Here is a 19,991-nt window from a genome sequence, read left to right as displayed (position 1 = left end):
TGAAAAAAAGGATGCAAAGCCCATGTGTGTTATATGCAGGCAAGTACTGGCAAATGAGAGACGTATCAGATTTTGAAAGAGAAGTGGTGGATGAAAAATTAATTCTGAGGTTGAGACGCTTGAGCCAGTTATTAACTTAGAGCTGACTCCAAATGAAAGATTACACTGCTGTAGCTGACCTGTGATACCACTTTAAAAACAAGCCAAAAGCCAATGAGGCTGTCATCATTCTGGAGTGGCATCTCCCAGGAGTAACCAGTGCTGAGTAAAACACGCATTTTGTTGTTGTTGCCCTTCACGACGACCTATATATGTGAGGTTGAATTTTCTGTTTTCATAAAGATGAAGACAGCACAAAGGAACTGGCTGAAGTCTGCACCTTGTAGCTACCTAAAATGGTGATTCCCTATTAATTTGGCCAAAACCCGATTTAAAATGGCTAACCGAAAAGGCTGATGGGAAAAGCAGCCAACAGGACACAAACGGACAGCTGTAGACAGAATAGCGTATTCGGCTCTGGGGAAGTCGGCCCAGATCGATACTCAAGACTATTAGCAGCACATCAACCCAGACATCTGCAGTTTAATCGGCTATCCCCGGGAACAATTGCAACATATTAGCAATTGAATGCTGGGCCAGACCTGTCGGCGCCTGCAGTGGCCGAAACAAAGACAGGTGAACGACCACCCCCCGATCGAGGAATCACCCCGTTATTGGACATATCGAACCCAGTGATTGGGAACAAGTCCAATCACTTGGGACTCAGGGTCAAGGGCCGCCCCGAGAGGCGGGAAGCCCCTGGGCCCTATAAAGTGAGGGGCCAAGTTCAGATCTCTCTCTCTGTCCCTTCGTCGCCTGCTCGCAGCCTTCGCAAGAACATCGACCAGAAACTGTAAGTTTGACTCCAGCGATCGCTACCCGATAGAGATTCCTAGCCATCAACCCGTATCAGCCTTTTGAATCCCGCAGGCCAGATCCAATTCGATAAGCCATTCATTTCCCTGACCTGGTGGGCCCTTCCTAAAGTTAAGTATTGGCCAGTAGTGGTAGGTTTCTATATAGATAGTAGGATTATTGTGTAAGCATTAATTGTTGTATATAATAAATGACCGTTGATTTCAATCTTACTCAGCGGTGTGCTGACTTATTAATCATAACTCGAGCTTGAACCACGTGGCGGTATCAGAAAGATACCTGGCGACTCGTGAGCAAAGGTGACATAATCAGAGGTAATAAAACTAAGGCTAAAAAGAGCAACAACCTGATATGCGCATTGCCCTCTGATCCTTTGCGACGCTTGGAAAACTTGGATATCATACGCCTGGTCCGGTTCACAGTGGTCCCAGTGTTGAAACTGGATAAGTCAGTCCACAAGTTGACAGCGAAGAGGGCCTCTTGCATGGACTGGTATCCCGTGCCACATGTGGATGAAGCTAGCCAGAACTACTCATTCACAAAGCTGGACATGAGCCATGAGTATCTTCAATTGGAGCTGGACACAGCATCACGGAAGTTCACTACCATCAATACCCACATGGGTTTGTACGAATATAATCAACTCGCTTTTGGGGTTTCATCCGCATGTGCGATCTTTCAAGGATTAATGGAAGGCATCCTCCAGGGACTGTCCGAAGTAGCTGTATAGCAGGATGATGTGCTCGTTACAGGAGTCACTGAGAAGGAACATCTGGATAACCTGGAAGAGGCCCTCAGGCAGTTCTCCAAAGCAGACATCCACCTGAAGAGAAGTAAATGTTGTTCCAGGCAAAAGCGGTCACGTACCTGAGTAACCGCATGGATAAGGATGGTGTTACGCCTGTTAGTGGAAAACAGGCCATAAATATCGTCCCAACACCTGACAACATGACTAAACTGAATCTGTATTTGGGGTTCGGGAACGACTATGGGAAGCTTATCCCAAACTTGGCCATTCTATTGGCAGCTCCACATGTTCTGCTGAAAAAGAACCAAAAATGGGCATGGGGACTACCACAAAAGGAGACATTTGCCAGGGTAAAGAGGCAGTTACTATCCTCCCAGCTGTTAACACTACGACCCTTCAAGGCTGCTTGTCCTCCCCGTATGGCATTGGAGCAGCGTTGTCCCACCGGTGGGACAATGGCACGGAATGTTGAATAGCATATGAATCCAGGACCCTTGCTGATGCCAAGTGCTGCTACACCCAAATAGAGAAAGGAGTGCCCATGATATACATGGTGAAAAGGTTTCACCAGTACATCTACGGGAGCCATTTTTTTTATCATCACAGACCATAAGCACCTACTGGGCCTCTTCAAAGAGGTTAAGGGGTTTCCTCTGATCCAATGCTGGATGTTGCTATTAGCGGCTTACAAATATACATTTGAACATCAGTCGAGTGTACAGATAACAAACGCAGACATCCTCAGTCAACTCCCACTGCATGTGAGCCTGCCCCCTCTCCACCAGTAAAGGACAAAGTCGTGGGGCCTCTGAACGTTCTGGACACCCTGCCCGTGATAGCCAGGTGGAATCAAAGGGAACCCATACTGGAAAAACTATGCCATATCATCCTGCACAGCAGGGTGCAAGGAAGTCCCCTGGAGGAGTTGCAGCCCTACCTCACAAAGCAGCAGGAGCTTAGTGTGAAGGAGAGTATCCTCCAGTGGAGAGCTCATGATCATCCTGCAGCCAGGTTGGCACACAATCGTGCAGGGCCTACAGAGTGGACATCCTGGGATCTCAAAGATAAAGATGCTCACAAGGAGCTATGTGTAATAGCCTGGAATTGACACGAACATCGGGAACGTAAAGGTGCCAGGAACACCAGCAGCTCACTCCATCAGCCTTGCTCCACCCCTGGGAATGGCCAGGGCACCTTAGGTGTACTTGTACGCTGACTTTGTTGGTTTGTTCATGGGATCGATGTATTTGGTCCTTGTGGATGCCCAGTCAAAATGTACACCGGATGCCCATCAAGGGCTACCATGGAGAAACTGCGCCAATCATTTAGCACCCACAGGATACCAGAGGTATTTGTCATAGACAAAGGGAACCCTTTCACCAGCAAAGAGTCCAATCATTCATGCATGTCACTGGGGTAAAGGGCATCCGGACGGCTCCGTACCATCCGTCCTTGAATGGTTTGGCAGAGAAGGTGGTTCAAACATTCAAGCAAGGCTTGAGGAAACAGAGTATGGTCTCCCTCGAAACAAAGCTGAAGCAGTTCCTGTTCCACTATCCAACTATGCCACATATCACAGCTGGGGTAGCATCGGTGGAACTACTGATCAACTGACATCTCCGAACCTGCCTCAGCCTAACATTCCCCTGCCTTGACAGGAAAGTAGAGGCAAAGCGAGACCTCCAAACAAAATACCACAACCGCCACACACCTGATAGAGGTTTCATACCAGGGGACGCCATGCTTGTCCGCAGTTTCGGGGACAGTTTCCAGTGTGTCCCTGGGGCTCTGATGGAAAAATCAGGTCTTTTTTCATAGAGAGTCAGAACCAGGGAGAAGACTGTATGGAAGCACGTGACGCCCTCAAGGGCAGGAACCCACCTCGGAGGAAACCACGCTGGACATATCAGTGCCTCCACTGCCCCTCATACTGCTGTACAGTCAGGAGGCACAACCCACCATGGACTAATATCCAGGCCAGCAGTCAACAACGATTCAGCCTCAGAAATGGACATGGAAGCATCAGACCTTTGAGACAACACTACAATCGGACCAAGCCCCTGGCAATGACCCTCCGTCATTCTTCACAGAAAAGACAAACGATGACTCAATAAACATGCCAACCCAGCCCCACCACTGGCAGAGGTACAGCCACATGCTACGCGGCGAAGAAGATCCCCTTAGCTGACCTCTGGAGGGGAACCTTTGGACTTGAAGGGGAGGGTATAATAACCCATATGAGGCCGACAGTGATACACTAACTAATCTCCCTGTGGGACTCAAAGTATACGAACTTTCCATTAGTGCGCGGAAACCGGCCCAGCTGGGGCTCGTTACCTTGCTCTGTAAAAGCCAGCCTGACCTGGGACTGGCACTTCCATAGTCCCGACTGGGACCTATTGTGTTGTACGTCGCTGTATCAGTCGTTTCTTTGACCTTAAATAAACTCCAGTTAACTTACCTTCTCAGGGCTCCTGGGTCTTTATAGTCTGTAAGGTTGCAGATTATAACTATATCAGGTTGCTGCTGTTAGTGGGATGGACTTTACAGGGTCAATTGGAGTTGGTTGTTTCTGGTGCCGAGGACAATTTTTTTTTCTTTATTCTTCATAGGATGTGGGCATCACTGGCTGGACCCATCCCTGAGAGCATGCAAGACTCAACCAGCCGTGGGCCTGGAGTTACATGTAGGCCAGACCAGATAAGTACGGGAGATTTCCTTCCCTAAAGGACATTTGTGAACCAGATGGGTTTTTACGACAATTGACAACGGTTTCATGGTCACCTTTTTTAGACTTTTAATTCCAGATTTTTATTGAATTGAAATTCCACCATCTGCCTAGTGGGATTTGAACCCAGATCCCCAGAGCATTTCCCTGGGTCTCTAGATTACTAGTCCAGTGACAATACCACTGCACCACCACCTCCCTGGTGACCCTTCTGGGTGGTCTGTCCGGATTTACTTTTATTCACCTGATTCTTATCCCCATTGTGAGGAAACGTATACTGTTTAGTAAGACTCCAAACTCACAAATTATGCAAGGTTCCCCATGGTAGGCTGATGGAGAAAGTGAAGTCTCACGGGGTCCAGGGTGTACTAGCTAGATGATAAAGAACTGGCTGGGCAACAGGAGACAGAGAGTAGTAGTGGAAGGGAGTTTCTCAAAATGGAGAACTGTGACCAGTGGTGTTCCACAGGGATCCGTGCTGGGCCCACTGTTGTTTGTGATATACATAAATGATCTGGAGGAAGGTATAGTTGATCTGATTAGCAAGTTTGCAGATGACACTAAGATTGGTGGAGTAGCAGATAGTGAAGGGGACTGTCAGAGAATACAGCAGAGGGGGGAATGCCGGAGATAATGCGGACCCTTAAGGAGTTTGGGGATTTCTCCGGGTATAAGCTCAACATGGGGAAGAGCAAGCTGTTCGCGGTGCACCCGGGAGACCAGGAAAGGGGGATTGGTGAGCTTCCGCTAAAAAGGGTAGAAATAAGTTTTAGATACCTGGGGGTTCAGGTGGCTAGGAGCTGGGGGGCCCTGCATAAGCTCAATTTAACGAGGCTGGTGGAGCAAATGGAGGAGTTCAAAAGGTGGGATATGCTGCGGCTCTCCCTGGCGGGTAGGGTGCAGTCGATTAAAATGACGGTGCTCCCGAGGTTTTTGTTTTTGTTTCAGTGCCTCCCCATCCTGATCCCTAAGGCCTTCTTTAAGCAGGTTAACAGGAGTATTATGGGGTTCGTATGGGCGAAGAAGACCCCGAGGTTGAGAAGGGTGTTCTTGGAGCGGAGCAGGGATGGGGGGGGTTAACGTTGCCAAACTTATGTGGGTACTGTTGGGCTGCCAACGTGGTGATGATACATAAGTGGGTAATGGAGGGGGAGGGGGCGGTGTGGAAGAGGCTGGAGATGGCATCCTGTGTGGGGGCACTGGTGACGACACCGCTGCCACTTCCTCCGATGAGGTACACCACGAGCCCGGTGGTAGCAGCGACCCTCAAAATCTGGGGGCAATGGAGACGTCACAGGGGGGAGGTGGGGGCTTCAGTGTGGTCCCCAACTCAGGAGAACCATTGATTTGTCCCGGGGAAATGGATGGCGGGTTCCTGAGTTGGCACAGGGCAGGTATTAGGAGGATGGGGGACCTGTTCATAGACGTGAAGTTTGCGAGCCTTGGGGAGCTGCAGGAGGAATTTGGGCTCCCCCTGGGAATGCTTTCAGATATATGCAGGTAAGGGCGTTCATTAGGCAACAGGTGGTGGGGTTTCCGCTGCTGCCGGCGCGCAGGGTCCAGGACAGGGTGGTTTCGGGGGTGTGGGTTGGAGAGGGTAGGATCTCATTAACGTATCAGGTGATATAGGAGGAGGAGGAGGCCTCGGCGAAGGAGTTAAAAGGTAAGTGGGAGGAAGAGCTGGGGGAGGAGATCGACGAGAGTATGTGGGTGGATGTCCTGGGAAGGGTAAACTCTTCCTCCTCTTGCGTGAGACTCAGCCTGATACAATTTAAGGTGCTGCACAGGGCGCACATGACCGGGGCAGGGCTAAGCCATTTTTTTGGGAGTTAGGACAGATGTGCGAGGTGTTCGGGGAGCCCAGCAAACCACACCCACATGTTCTGGGCATGTCCAGCATTGGAGGAGTTCTGGAGGGGCGTAGTGAGGATGGTGTCAAGGGTAGTGAATTCCGGGGTTAGGCCTAGCTGGGGGCTCGCAATATTTGAGGTGTCGGACGAGCCGGGAATGCAGGAGGCGAAAGAGGCCGGTATTCTGGCCTTTGCGTCCCTGGTAGCCCGGCGAAGGATTCTGCTTCAGTGGAAGGATGCGAGGCCCCCAAGCGTGGAATCCTGGATTAACGACATAGCAGGGTTTATTAAATTGGAGAAGGTGAAATTTGCCTTAAGGGGATCTGTGCAAGGGTTCTTCAGGCGGTGGCAGCCATTCCTAGACTTCCTGGCGGAGCGTTAGGAGATGGTCAGCGTTAGGAGATGGGGGGGGGGGGGGGGGGGGGTGGCGGGGGGGGGGGGGGGGGGGGGTAAGTTCATGTCTAGTAGGGGATGCACTATTGTTTACTGTTTAACGTTTATTTGTTTATTTATGCACTATTGTTCTTGTTGTTTTATTATTTGTGTAAAGGGGGGGGGTTCTATTTTTCTGTTGTGATAATCTGTGGAAAACTTTGAATAAAAATTATTTTTAAAAAAAAGAGAATACAGCAGAATATAGATAGATTGGAGAGTTGGGCAGAGAAATGGCAGATGGAGTTCAATCAGGGCAAATGCGAGGTGATGCATTTTGGAAGGTCCAATTCAAGAGTGAACTATACGGTGAATGAAAAAGCCCTGGGGAAAATTGATGTACAAGAGATCTGGGTGTTCAGGTCCATTGTACCCTGAAGGTGGCTGCGCAGGTCGATAGAGTGGTCAAGAAGGCATATGGCATGCTTTCCTTCATCGGAAGGGGTATTGAGTACAAGAGTTGGCAGGTCATGTTACAGTTGTATAAGACTTTGGTTCGGCCACATTTGGAATACTGCGTACAGTTCTGGTCGCCATATTACCAAAAGGATGTGGATGCTTTGGAGAAGGTGCAGAGGAGGTTCACCAGGATGTTGCCTGGTATGGAGGGCGCTAACTATGAAGAGAGGTTGAGTAAATTAGGATTATTTTCATTAGAAAGATGGAGGTTGAGGGGGGACCTCATTGAGGTCGACAAAATCATGAGAGGTATAGACAGGGTGGATAGCAAGAAGCTTTTTCCCAGAGTGGGGGACTCAATTACTCAGGGTCACGAGTTCAAGGTGAGAGGGGAAAAGTTTCAGGGAGATATACGTGGAAAGTTCTTTACGCAGAGGGTGGTGGGTGCCTGGAACGCATTGCCGGCAAAGGTGGTAGAGGCGGTCACGATAGCGGCATTTAAGATGTATCTAGACAGATACATGAATGGGCAGGGAGCAGAGGGATACAGATCCTTAGAAAATAGGCGACAGTTTTAGATAGAGGATCTGGATTGGCGCAGGCTTGGAGGGCCGAAGGGCCTGTTCCTGTGCTGTAATTATTCTTTGTTCTTTGTTCTTTCTTTGACTATTTAAAAAAATGTGTTTCCATATAAGGGACAATTTATTGTGGCCAATCCACCTATCCTGTAATTGGATATGTAGGCTCCAATCACATATCCTCTGGCAAAATGAATTGCCACCACTGCTTGTCATAAAAACATGTTATTTATTACACCAGTGTTGCAACTAAAATAGAATGAATGTTATCATTACTCTTTGTCGCTATAGTTAGACCACCTTAATGCTATTTCCAGAGCTTTGGTATTTACAATTTTACCCATCAGAAACACAACCTTCTGGAACATCCTTATTTGAATTGTGATTCGTAAAGGAGTTATGTTGTAATGGTGGGAGTTTTATAACTGTGCTCAGTTCCTGAAATAGCTAGGAACAGTTTGTGCCAGCATTCTGATCAGCTGACTCTGGAGATTCTGGAGTGCAATCTTTTCCTCCTTTCTAATTGAAATGAGTTTAACTTTGTTTTTGCTGATTTTAGTAAAATGATGTATATGACAATATGGCCATTGTGCTTTAAACACAATGTGCAATCATGTGACATTCTTGTATATTACATTCATTTAATACATTGTTGCAATAACTGGTTTGCTGATTTCATGAACATAGTCTTCTCGCACATGAACAAAAGAAAATTTTAATTTCACTAATATTTAAGAGCCTTCCTTTCAAATGTCTTCCAGATGTTAAGCGCTACTATCTTCTGATGCTATCTCTGAAAGTTTATCAAACCACGCCTGCCATGATTGCATTTATTAGGAAACCCTTTTAAGTGTGTAATTGTATCCCTCTAGTGAATATCTCAAGTTAAATTTTGATGACACAACAAGCACTGCCAATGCCTAGATCTGGTTAATACTTTGATCGCAAGCAATTATAGGCACCTAAAGTAATAAGGAAGCATTTTGTACTTAGGTGGAGTCCACTGGCTCAACAATAACTATGATAGGGTGAAATTGCACTGCTACATTTTAACAATGGCATTGTCCCATTTAAAATGAACACCAACCGGTTATGTTTTCACCACTTAAATTAACTTTTCTTAAATTTGCAGATAGACAATGTTGTTGGAACTCTGATCAATGCTGTTCTGTACTGCGAGTGGGGTGAAATCTAAAGGGATTTGCACATCCACTAAAGACTAATCTAACTGCAGAGCTGATGGCAAGAATATATACTTAGAGAGGGAAGAGAGTCACAGATGGGATATGGCTGAGACAGAATGAAAAACAGCTTTTTGAGAAATGGTTGATAAGTGATGCAGGAGAAACAAATTAAGTTATTGACGATGCTGGTTAGCATTGGACCAGAAAGAGATTTGTGCAGTCAAACTCAAATAGGTTGCTCTACACACTCAGACTTTTCCCTACCTATTATGAAAAATCAAGGGCTGATTTTTACCTGCTGCAAGAAAGACCTGCTGCCAGGACCAAAACAGGTCCTAGCCTGCATGGAAAGACGGTGGGACCTTGGGGGTGATTTTACTGGTATTGGTTAATTAAGAGGCTACCGCCAGGGCTCCTGTTCAATTAAGGGAGGTGGTCTGTTTCTGAGGGCTGCTGGCACAATCAGCAGCTGCTGCTAAGGCTGCAAGTAGAAGGAGAGAGTGCCTGCATGCTCACGTGGCCTCAAAGGGTCTCAAGTGACAGCAGCGGAGCTGTGAAGGTGACCATTGTCTCTGGGCGGACCCTGTCATGGGTCTTGGAGTGACAAGAAGGAAGGCCCCTCTTCCTCACCAGGAATCTCCTTGATATTCCTGGTGTTCCCCCCAGGCAGCGAGGCCTGTACCAACATCAGTAAAATGCCAGCAGAAATGTAAACTGGTCCTTAATTGTACAGATAATTGAATTAATTGGCCACCTGCCTCCAGTTGTTCGGCAGCTGAGACACTTCATTCCCACTTCTGGGAATATCCCGAGGTGGTGGAAAGACTTTGGGCTTCCCTCCTGATGCCTTCTGCCGCCAATTTACAATCCCTCCTGCCTTGCAGCCTGCCTCCAGAGGATTGGTAAAATTGCAGCCCATAACTCAGGTCACAGTAATCTACAGAAACTCAAAAACTATCATTCCCTACTTGCTTGTTATTCCTTTCACAAATATGTTTTGGGTTTAAAAATTGAATTCAACATTATCTTATCATTCTTCCTTAATTTATTTTGACTATTTTATTATTGTGCCTTGCACCATCCATTTTGCTCCTTCACCTTCACTCAGAATCTTCTTGTTCCCTGATGGTGGCATCAGGCACATCCTTGGAGTTTTGGTAATTGTAATATAGGTTACCATTGCAAACGCAAAGAGGGATATCTCTGAAAATTTAATTGTAATGATACAATCCTACTTCAGTAGAGTAGGATACACTTCTGTTCTATAAACCTGTTTATAATTGACTACATTTTGCTTGTCGGCTGTGTTTACTGCAGCATGAATTTCGGAAATACCATTTTTGGCAGCTTAATTTTGTTAAATAAAAATAATGTAGCTTACATTATTTTGGTCTCTATTTACTTGTAATGGTCACCTTAAAATATTCCTACTTTGAAATTATTTCAGTGTAACAAGCAAAACAGAGATCACTTTGTTGGACTTGTCTTTCTCAATAATTACTGTGATTTTATGTCATTATGTCATTTTATTAACAAAAGCAAAAAGGATTATTGCTTTTTATACCAATTTTTGTTCCCTCTGCCACTGAATGTGGGTGGAGCTAATGCTTGTTGGGCTTTTTTCTGTTCCAATTCCAATTCTCTTCCGGCACCTAGTGGTGAACTAAGCTGTTTCCACAGTTAGTTATTCCTGGGACAGGTTGCTAGGCTGTCACCAGAGGATTATAGCTTGAGTGGTGCCACTCCGCATCAAGTATGGCTGACCAAGAGTTTCTCCCACTCTTTGGTGAAGATGAAAATCCGGATCCTGGAATATTTTAAAGGATCCATTAACTTTGGTAGATATAGCAAAATAACTTTTTTTGAATGTTATAAGTTTTATTTAGAATGCTGTTAATTATTTTAGAATGTTGTATATTGTCTCAGTCGCTGTGGTGGAATTTGTCACAGCTGCCAAAATGTGAACCGAGTTTTCAGAGCCGGTTGTTGGTTATGGTTTGGCCAGAAGCCTCCTCAGTGAGATAGAAACTCTTGATTTTTTTTTGAACTTTGTAGTTACAGAGCATCGATGAGGCAGGGAAAAATCTTTTAAAATTATTGCGTAATTGTACTCATGTTGAGTTAACAAAGCAATAGCGGACGTTTGTCTTCTACTGAGTGCCTTGTTCACTTATCACTGGAAGTGATTATGGGAGATGAGTACTTTTGATTGCAAATAGCATTGATTTTAATAATTGTCACCAATAATGGAATTCTGAAAAATTTGACCACTTATTGAGACTGACCGTAGAGTATAAATAAAAATTGATCTCCAATTTAAAACTTGGAAATTTTAAAACATTTTCAGAATAGGATTGATACCGATGGTATAAAATATGGCCTAGAATTGTATGCCAAACTTTTATGCAACATCAGGATCTTATCAAAGCACAGAACTCCCATCAAATGCACCTTTAAGTATAAAGTAACATTTGAAGCTATCTAACTAACATTTACACACATTTAGCACAACTTGTTTAAGAAAAGGTAATTGTGGAAACTTAATTCTTAATATAACTCATTCTGATGCCATAAAAATGCACTCAAAGAAAAAGAAAGCACAATGCTGGTCTCAGTGAGGAGAAATATATTTTTATTTCTTCATCGGCTGTGGGCATTACTGACAAGGCCAGCATTTATTGCCCATCCCTAATCCCTTATTTTCCTTTGAGAAGGTCGTGGTGAGCTACCTTCTTGAACCGCTGACTCTCTGTGATGAAGATACTCCCATAAAGATGAGAATCTTAAATTCAAAATGGCTCCCGGTAAGCAACAATGTCGATCAGCAAGCACACAGGTGATGAAAGAACAAGACTTGATGTGAGTTATTGGATGACATCAAGTTTACAGATCGTAGAATGTAGGAGGTCAGCCAGTAGAGTGTCGGAATAGAACATAGAACATACAGTGCAGAAGGAGGCCATTTGGCCTATTGAGTCTGCACCGACCCACTTAAGCCCTCACTTCCACCCTATCCCCATAACCCAATAACCCCTCCTAACCTTTTTGGTCACTAAGGGCAATTTATCATGGCCAATCCACCTAACCTACACATCTTTGGACTGTGGGAGGAAACTGGAGCACCCGGAGGAAACCCACGCACACACGGGGAGAACGTGCAGACTCCGCACAGACAGTGACCCAGCGGGGAATCGAACCTGGGACCCTGGCGCTGTGAAGCCACAGTGCTATCCACTTGTGCTACTGTGCTGCCCAATAGTCAAGTCTAGATGTAACAACGACATGAATCAGAGTTTCAGCAGCAGATGAGCTGAACTGGGTGATGTCTGGCAACGGTACAGAGGTGGAAATAGTGATAACACAGGTATTTGTTTGGAAGTTTATCTCTGAGTCAAATACAATTCCAAGGTTGCAAAAAGATTGGTTTAGTCTCAGACTGTCGCCTAAGAGGAGTGGAATTGGTAGCTAGGGAACAGATCTTAACCAATGGCTTCAATCTTCCCAATATTTAATTGCAGGAAATGTTTGCTCATCCAGTACTGGATATTGGAAAAGCAATCTGATAATTTAGCAACAGTGTGGAGGAGTCAAGAGAAGAAGTCGTGAAGTAGAACGCAGTGTCATCATTGTACATGTGAAAACTAACGCTGTACTTTCAGATGATGTTGGAGGGGGATCATGTAGATGAGAAATAGGAGGGGGCCAAGGATAGATCCTTGGGAGATACCAATGCTGATGATGTGAGAATGGAAAGAGAAGCCATTGCAAGTGTTACTCTGCATTGATGAGAATGGAACCAGATGAGAGCAATCCCACCCAGTTGGGTAACAGTGGAGATTAGCCTGGTCAACGATGTCAAAGGCTCCAGGAGGACAAGGAGAGAGGTAGTTTACGAAATAAAAGAAAAATGCTAGAAATCTGAAATAAAAACAAAAAATGCTGGAAAAACACAGCAGGTCTGGCAGCATCTGTGGAGAGAAAAACAGAGTTAACGTTTTGAATCCCAGAGGACCACACGTTGTCCTCCCCTTTGAGAACTGTCTAGTGGTGATTTAACCTGAGGGCCACCACATCTCAGGCGAGTGGCAGAGTTGAGAAGGCACGTATAAACCTCAGCCGGTACAGCCAACCGAGTTAACCGTCCCCCTCATATACCGGTAGTTTGGGCGCGATTTTCCAGAAAGATTTCTAAGTGTGGTAGTGAGCAGGAACTGGTGCAACTTTCCCGGCATTTGGCTCCGTGAGGCCAGGAATGCTATTAAACATTAATTGGTCCATTTAACGAAGCCCCATGGGCTTCACACAGCAAATGAAGGCTCGCCAGCCAATTCGGCAGATCCGCGCTCGCCAGCACCCCCCCCCCCCTCCCCCCACTACCAAGGTAGAGGAGCACTTAAACAGCACTTATAATAATAATATTATAATAATCTTTATTATTGTCACTTACATTAACACTGCAATGAAGTTACTGTGAAAATCCCCTAGTCGGCACATTCCGGCACCTGTTCAGGTACACTCAGGGAGAATTCAGAATGTTGTTGCTAACTTTCCGGTTGGTTCAATTGCTCTGTTTTATTACCTTTGCTCTCGAGTCGCCAGTTATCTTTATGATACCGCCATGAGGTTCAAGTCCAAGTAATGATCAATGGGCGAGATTCTCCGATCCCCCGCCGGGTCGGATAATCGCCGGGGGCTGGCGTGAATCCCGCCCCCGCCGGTTGCCGAATTCTCCGGCACCGGAGATTCGGCGTGGGCGAGAATCGCGCCGCGCCAGTTGGCGGGCCCCCCTCGCGATTCTCCGGCCCAGATGGGCCAAAGTCCCGCTGCTAGGATGCCTGTCCTGCCGGCGTGGATTATACCACCTCTCTTACCGGTGGGACAAGGCAGCGCGGGCGGGCTCCGGTGTCCTGGGGGGGGCGCGGGGCGATTTGGCCCCGGGGGGTGCCCCCACGGTGGCCTGGCCCACGATCGGGGCCCACTGATCCGCGGGCGGGCCTGTGCCGTGGGGGCACTCTTTTCCTTCCCCCTTTGTCACGGTCTCCACCATGGCGGAGGCGGAAGAGACTCCCTCCACTGCGCATGCACGGGAATGCCGTGAGCGGCCGCTAACGCTCCCGCGCATGCGCCGCCTGGAGATGTCATTTCCGCGCCAGCTGTCGGGGCACCAAAGGCCTTTTCCGCCAGCTGGCGGGGCGGAAATTAGTCCGGCGCGGGCCTAGCCCTGCAAGGTTGGGGCTGGGCTCCCAAGATGCGGAGGATTCCGCACCTTTGGGGCGGCGCGATGCCCGACTGATTTGCGCCGTTTTTGGCGCCGGTCGGCGGACATCGCGCCGATACCGGAGAATTTCGCCCATTAACTCAATACACCGATTAGTAAGATTCAAATCAAAGCACATTTATTATACACAGTAATCGCTAATCATGCACAAATTCTACGTCTAAGCTACTTCTGCAACTAACAGACCTATACTTAACTTCGGACTGGCCCACCAGGTCACGGGAACAAATGGCCTTTCGTTTGGGTTCTGAGTCTGCGGGATTCGAAGTTGGTACGGATTGGTAGCTAGGAGCGCCTATCTCGTAGCGAGCGTTGAATTAAGACTTACTTCTTTCGGTGGTCACTGCACCGGTCACGGTCAAGGTTGGTTTGCATTGCTGGGTGACCCGGGCAGGACGAAGAGAGCGATTTGAACTTGGGGCTTAACTCTTATAGTCCCCAGGGGCTTCCCGCCTTTCGGGGCGGACCCTGTACCTGGTTCTAGGTGATTGGACTTCGTTCCAATCGCTTGGTTCGATTTCTCCAATACTGGAGCGGTTCCCTGATCGATGGGCAGTCTTGAGGTGTTCGTTCACCTCTTTTGTGTTGGCTCCTGCTGGTGCCGGGGAGTCTGGCTTAGTTTTGAGTGTCCCAAATGTTACTTATTGTTCCCGGGGATTGCTCATCAGTTTGTAGATGGCTGCTACATTGTTATGCTGATGGTCGCTGGTATCGATGCTGTCTGGGCTTTTGCAGAGTTAAATACACAGCAAACCTGCACCTGCTGGTTTCTGCCTGTGTTGTCTGACTTTCCCATCAGCCTTTGCCGTTTCCCATTTTAAATCGGGAGTTGGCCAATTTAGGTGGCTACAATGTCCAACTCATCTAACAAGCACGTCTTTCGGGACTTGTGGAAGGAAACCGGAGTCCCCAGAGGACACCCACGCAGACACGAGGAGAACGTGCAGGCTCCACACAGACAGTGACCCAAGCCGGGAATCGAACTCGGATCCCTGGTGTTGTGAAGCAACTGTACTAACCAGCACCCCACTCAGCTCGCAGCCATGGTGCTGAGAGGACCAGCTGCAAGTTTAGAGACACAGACTTGAGGAGGTTCCTAGATGCCGTGGAGGCCAGGAGGGATGTCCTGTTCCCCTGATGGTACTGGAGGGTGAGCCACAGGGCAGCCAGTGCCACCTGGGACGAAGTGGCAGCATCCGCAGGCTCGGGCAGCATGATCAGGAAGACTGGCCTCCAGTGTTGCAAAAAGACCAACTACCTACACCGGGAAGCACGGGCGAGTTGACCCCCACCCCCCCCCCCCCCCCACCCCCCACCGCACTCCCCCGGAACCTTTGTACCCCCCCAACGCGATCAGTTCCCTCTAGCCCCCCCGAATCCTCCATCTGCCCCCCCCAACCCACCCTTTAAACCCCCCTCCCTTCACTCCAACCCTCCCATTATCCCAACCCTACCTTCACACAACTACCCCCAGCACTGTGACCCATGCGTGTGGCTAATGATGCCCTCTCTGTGTCTCCGGAGGAGAAGCTAGCCTACAATTACCGAGAGAGGGCCAAGACTGGCGGAGGGGTGCCAGAAATAAGAATTCTCAGGACATTCAGGGAACGGGCCCTGGAGATGACCGGAGTGACCAACGACAGAGGGGTCACCAATGTGGTGGTGGCGAATGCTGCAGACATGAGAATCCACCGAGCCCCTCCGTGAGGAACTGTCACACAGGAGTTGTTATTGCCATACAGACCTACGCATCCCTCCCACTGTCCACACGTTCATTCTCCCGCAGGTCCTCCAGCCGACAGTGCCAGCCCATCCAGGCTGGGAGGAGAGCTCCGAGGATGCCACAGTTGATGCATCACCGCATGTCATACATATCTTCCACCAGCACAGCTACACGCACTTCGGTGGGAAACGTTAGTGATCAGGCTTCTGGGGCACAATCTGGTGAGCACCACCCTACTGCTGATGCACATCAGGTGGAGGCAGGAACCCCGAGGCGAGACAGCAGTTGGAGGGCTGCTGGATTCCAGGACCCAGCTGGATCCCAGTCAGATGCTGAGCCTCTGGAATAGGTTTAGGAGCTGATGGAGACATGAGCAAGTGACTGAAACATTCGGAGGGAGATGTCAGCAACACTCCAGCAGGTCCATAGCCAATTGGTGGAGTCCCAGAGGCTACAGGCACAGGTCAACACTGCTAGGGTGGCAACCGCAGTGGAGAGCCTGGTGCATGACATCAGCAGCATAAGTGAAGGTGTCCAAGGCATAGCGCAGTCGGTGACGCCCATGGCTGAGGGCCTGGGCAGACTGTACAACTCACTGGGGGAACGTGACCCAGTACCAGGCCGATCTTGATGAGGTGCTACGGGACATGTCCTGCTCTCAGATGGGAATGGCCGAGGTGCTACGGAGATTGTATCAGTCGCAGTTGGGCATTGCCGAGTCACTGCAGAGCATGGCCCAATTACTGAGAAGCACCGCTAAGGTCATTGACACCATGGTGCAGACAATGGGAAACCACCAGGGCTGACAGAACCAGATGATGCAGGGGCAGCCAGGGCTCAATCCAGCTGTTCCTCTATCCCGAGGTGAACCCCAGGGCCCAATGGTCACCGACCAGAATAGCGGGTGCAGGGTGGCAACCCGGACCCATCCTATGGAGTTGTGATGGTGGCCACCAACTCCCTGGGTTCCACCCCTCTGATGAGGCCATGTCTTGCAGCCAGCACCCGGAACAGGGTGGCACGTCTGTGTATGTGCTGCCATCAACTGCACCGGGGCTCTTGGGTCCCAGAGCCCACCGAGGATGCCCACGAGAGGCATCGAAGGCTACAGGACGTGGTAAGCAGCTGGCTGCCGCCACCTTTGATGTGTATCCTGGGGACACACCTAGATATAACGGTAGAGCTAGGAATGCAAAGCACCTTGAGTATCACTGAGGACACGAGGGGTGGGGGCTTCAGAGTGGGTGGGGGTAAGGAGTGGAGTGTGCTTTGGGGGGAGGAGCACTGAGGACACAGGGGGTGAGGGAGGGTGGGTGGGGGTAAGGAGTGGGGGATTTGGGGGGAAGGGAGGGAGGGTGGGGATAGTGGGACGGCACCATCAGGATAACGGGGCGGTGGTGTACACTTGGATGAGGAACATTAAAATCCCCTCAACACAACCAGTATGACACCTCTGGCTCTTTGTTCCATGATGTGGCCGACCCACAAATGCCATGCCCCACCCCCACCAGACATGCCCCCCCCTCCCCCACCCAAGGCCATGCCACGCACACCGGGCCACGGACATGTGTCCAAGCTGGGGCCCATCCTCTGGGTATATGGAGGTTGTCTGCTGCGCGTGTGCTGCTGCCTCCCACAGTGTTCAAGCACAGTGTCCATGCATTAACGTGTGATTGGGATGCTGGGCAATGAGCCGCACATGCTACATGACACGCCCACCCACAGGGATCCACTTGGCATGTGTGAAGTGCTCACATAACTACGATTGCCAATTCCCTATTAGCAATAGGGCAGCACGGTAGCACAGTGGTTCGCACTGTTGCTTCACAGCGCCAGGGTCCCAGGTTCGATTCCTGGCTTGGGTCACTGTCTGTGCGGAGTCGGCACGTTCTCCCCATGTCTGCCTGGGTTTCCTCCGGGTGCTCTGGTTTCCTCCCACAAGTCCTGAAAAACGTGTTGTTAGATACTTTGGACATTCTGAATTTTCCATCTGTGTACACAAACAGGTGCCACAGTGTGGTGAATCGGGGATTTTCACTGTAACTTCATTGCAGTGTTAATGTGAGCCTACTTGTGACAGTAAAGATTATTATTATTATCTATAGCCTTCAGCCGCACGGCCAGAGGCCTCTGCAGTCAGTGGGAGTTGTGGGTAGTTGGTGCGCAGACAGGCAAGGGCTGGGGTTGTCCCCCGGTACGGAAACACACGGTACAGGGGTTGCCATGACGGTGCCGCGCACGTCCGCCCCCACCGCCCCACAGGGCCATCCCAGCCCTGATAAACCCATCCCCCCTTTGCAGCCCAGCCCAGCCGGGGCTGCACCTGCCCCCCCTGCCCTGGTATCCCCCCGAGCACAGGGGAAGCAAGCCCAGTGCCAACGAGCACATTGCCTGTGAGCAAAGATGGCTACTCACCTCCTCAGCTCCCCACAGCAGCCTTTCCACCAGGTTCACGTATTTCAAAAGGAGGACTAATCGGCACCAACATGACCACTTGCTGGGGAGGCCGCTGAATCACAGGAGATATTGGATATGGGATGTGGTAAACCACTGTTGTACTTATATTAGAGGTTGTACGGTAGAACCTGCACTACAGATTCGCCTGTGGTCCCTGCCTGCTGGCTCCGCCCAGGAGGCGGGGTATAAATATGCGTGTCCTCCAGCTCGCAGCCATTTCGCCAGCTGCTGTGGGAGGCCACACATCTGATACCAATAAAGCCTCAGTTTGGATTCAACTTTTGTCTTTAAGTCAAATTGATCGTGCCTCAATTTATTAGTATCAGATTCAGAAGATGGACCTCCGTATTAAACCAGATCGACTGCAGCTGGATCCGCACTCAAGCGACGCCAGAAAGGACTTCCAGCACTGGCTAGCTTGCTTTGAAGCATATATCAACACGGCACCAACCCCTGTTCCGGAGGCTGAGAAGATCCAGATCTTATATTGAAGGCTCAGCTCCAAAGTCTTCCCGCTGATCCAGGATGCGCTAAACTACGCCGAAGCCATGACTCAACTCAAGGACAATTACGAGCAGAAGACAAACACGCTCTTCGCCAGGCACGCGCTCGCAACTCGTTCTCAACTACCGGGTGAGTCCATAGAAGACTTCTGGAGGGCCCTAACCCCACTAGTCCGGGTCTGTGACTGCCAGGACGTTACAGCTGAGAACACTCAGACCTCCTTATGAGGGACGCCTTTGTGACCGGAATTGGGTCAGACATCATACGTCATTGGCTCCTAGAAGGGGACACGCGCGACCTCGCAGAGACTAAAACGCTAGCGCTCTCCATGACGGTCGCCCTGCCCAACGTCCAGACCTACGCCCCCAGCCGCGCAGCCCACCCCTCCTACGCTTCATAGACCTCACAGGCAGCCGCCCCAGCGGGGGCACTGCCCACCCAATACGCCTGCGCTCCACACCAGCCAACAAACCCCGGGGGGGCCCCGATGCTACTTTTGCGGCCGGCAAAAGCACCCCCGCCAACACTGCCCGGCCCACGCTGCCCTTTGTAAAGCCAGTGGGAAGAAGGGCCACTTTGCCGCGGTATGCCAGGCCCGCTTAGTGGCCGCGATCGCCCCCACCCCCCCAGTCATGGACAATGGGCACCACCATCTTCTCCTCCCACCGCCAGACCATGAGCGATCAGTGGGCGCCGCCACCTTCCCCTCCATGCAACACGTGCGTTTCATGGGCGCCGCCATCTTGCTCCACCCCCGCAACGTGCGTTCCATGGGCGCCGCCATTTTGTAACCCCCAAGATCTCCGGGCTTGTCTTGTCTACCCCTCAGCACATGGGACACCACCAGCGTTCCAAGAACGGAACTCAATGGCCGCCCCAATACCCGACGACCAACCAAGGCTCGTCTCCATGTCACTCGACCAGTCTCGCCCGCATAACCTGACCAATGCAGCCACCAGCGTGAAAGTCGACGGCCATGTGACCTCTTGCCTGCTGGACTCCGGGAGCACCAAGAGCTTTATACTCCCTGATACGGTAAGGCACTGCTCCCTCACGATACACCCCGCCAATCAAAAAATCTCCCTGGCCTCCAGATCCCATTGCATAGCGATCCGGGGGTACTGTACGGTCACGCTCACGGTCCAGAGCGTAGAATTACACGGCTTCCGCCTCTACATTCTCCCTAACCTCTGCG

The sequence above is a fragment of the Scyliorhinus torazame genome, chromosome 9 (genome assembly GCF_047496885.1).
Source record: "Scyliorhinus torazame isolate Kashiwa2021f chromosome 9, sScyTor2.1, whole genome shotgun sequence".
In the NCBI taxonomy this organism is placed as follows: domain Eukaryota; kingdom Metazoa; phylum Chordata; class Chondrichthyes; order Carcharhiniformes; family Scyliorhinidae; genus Scyliorhinus; species Scyliorhinus torazame.
This window is presented reverse-complemented; position numbering follows the sequence as displayed.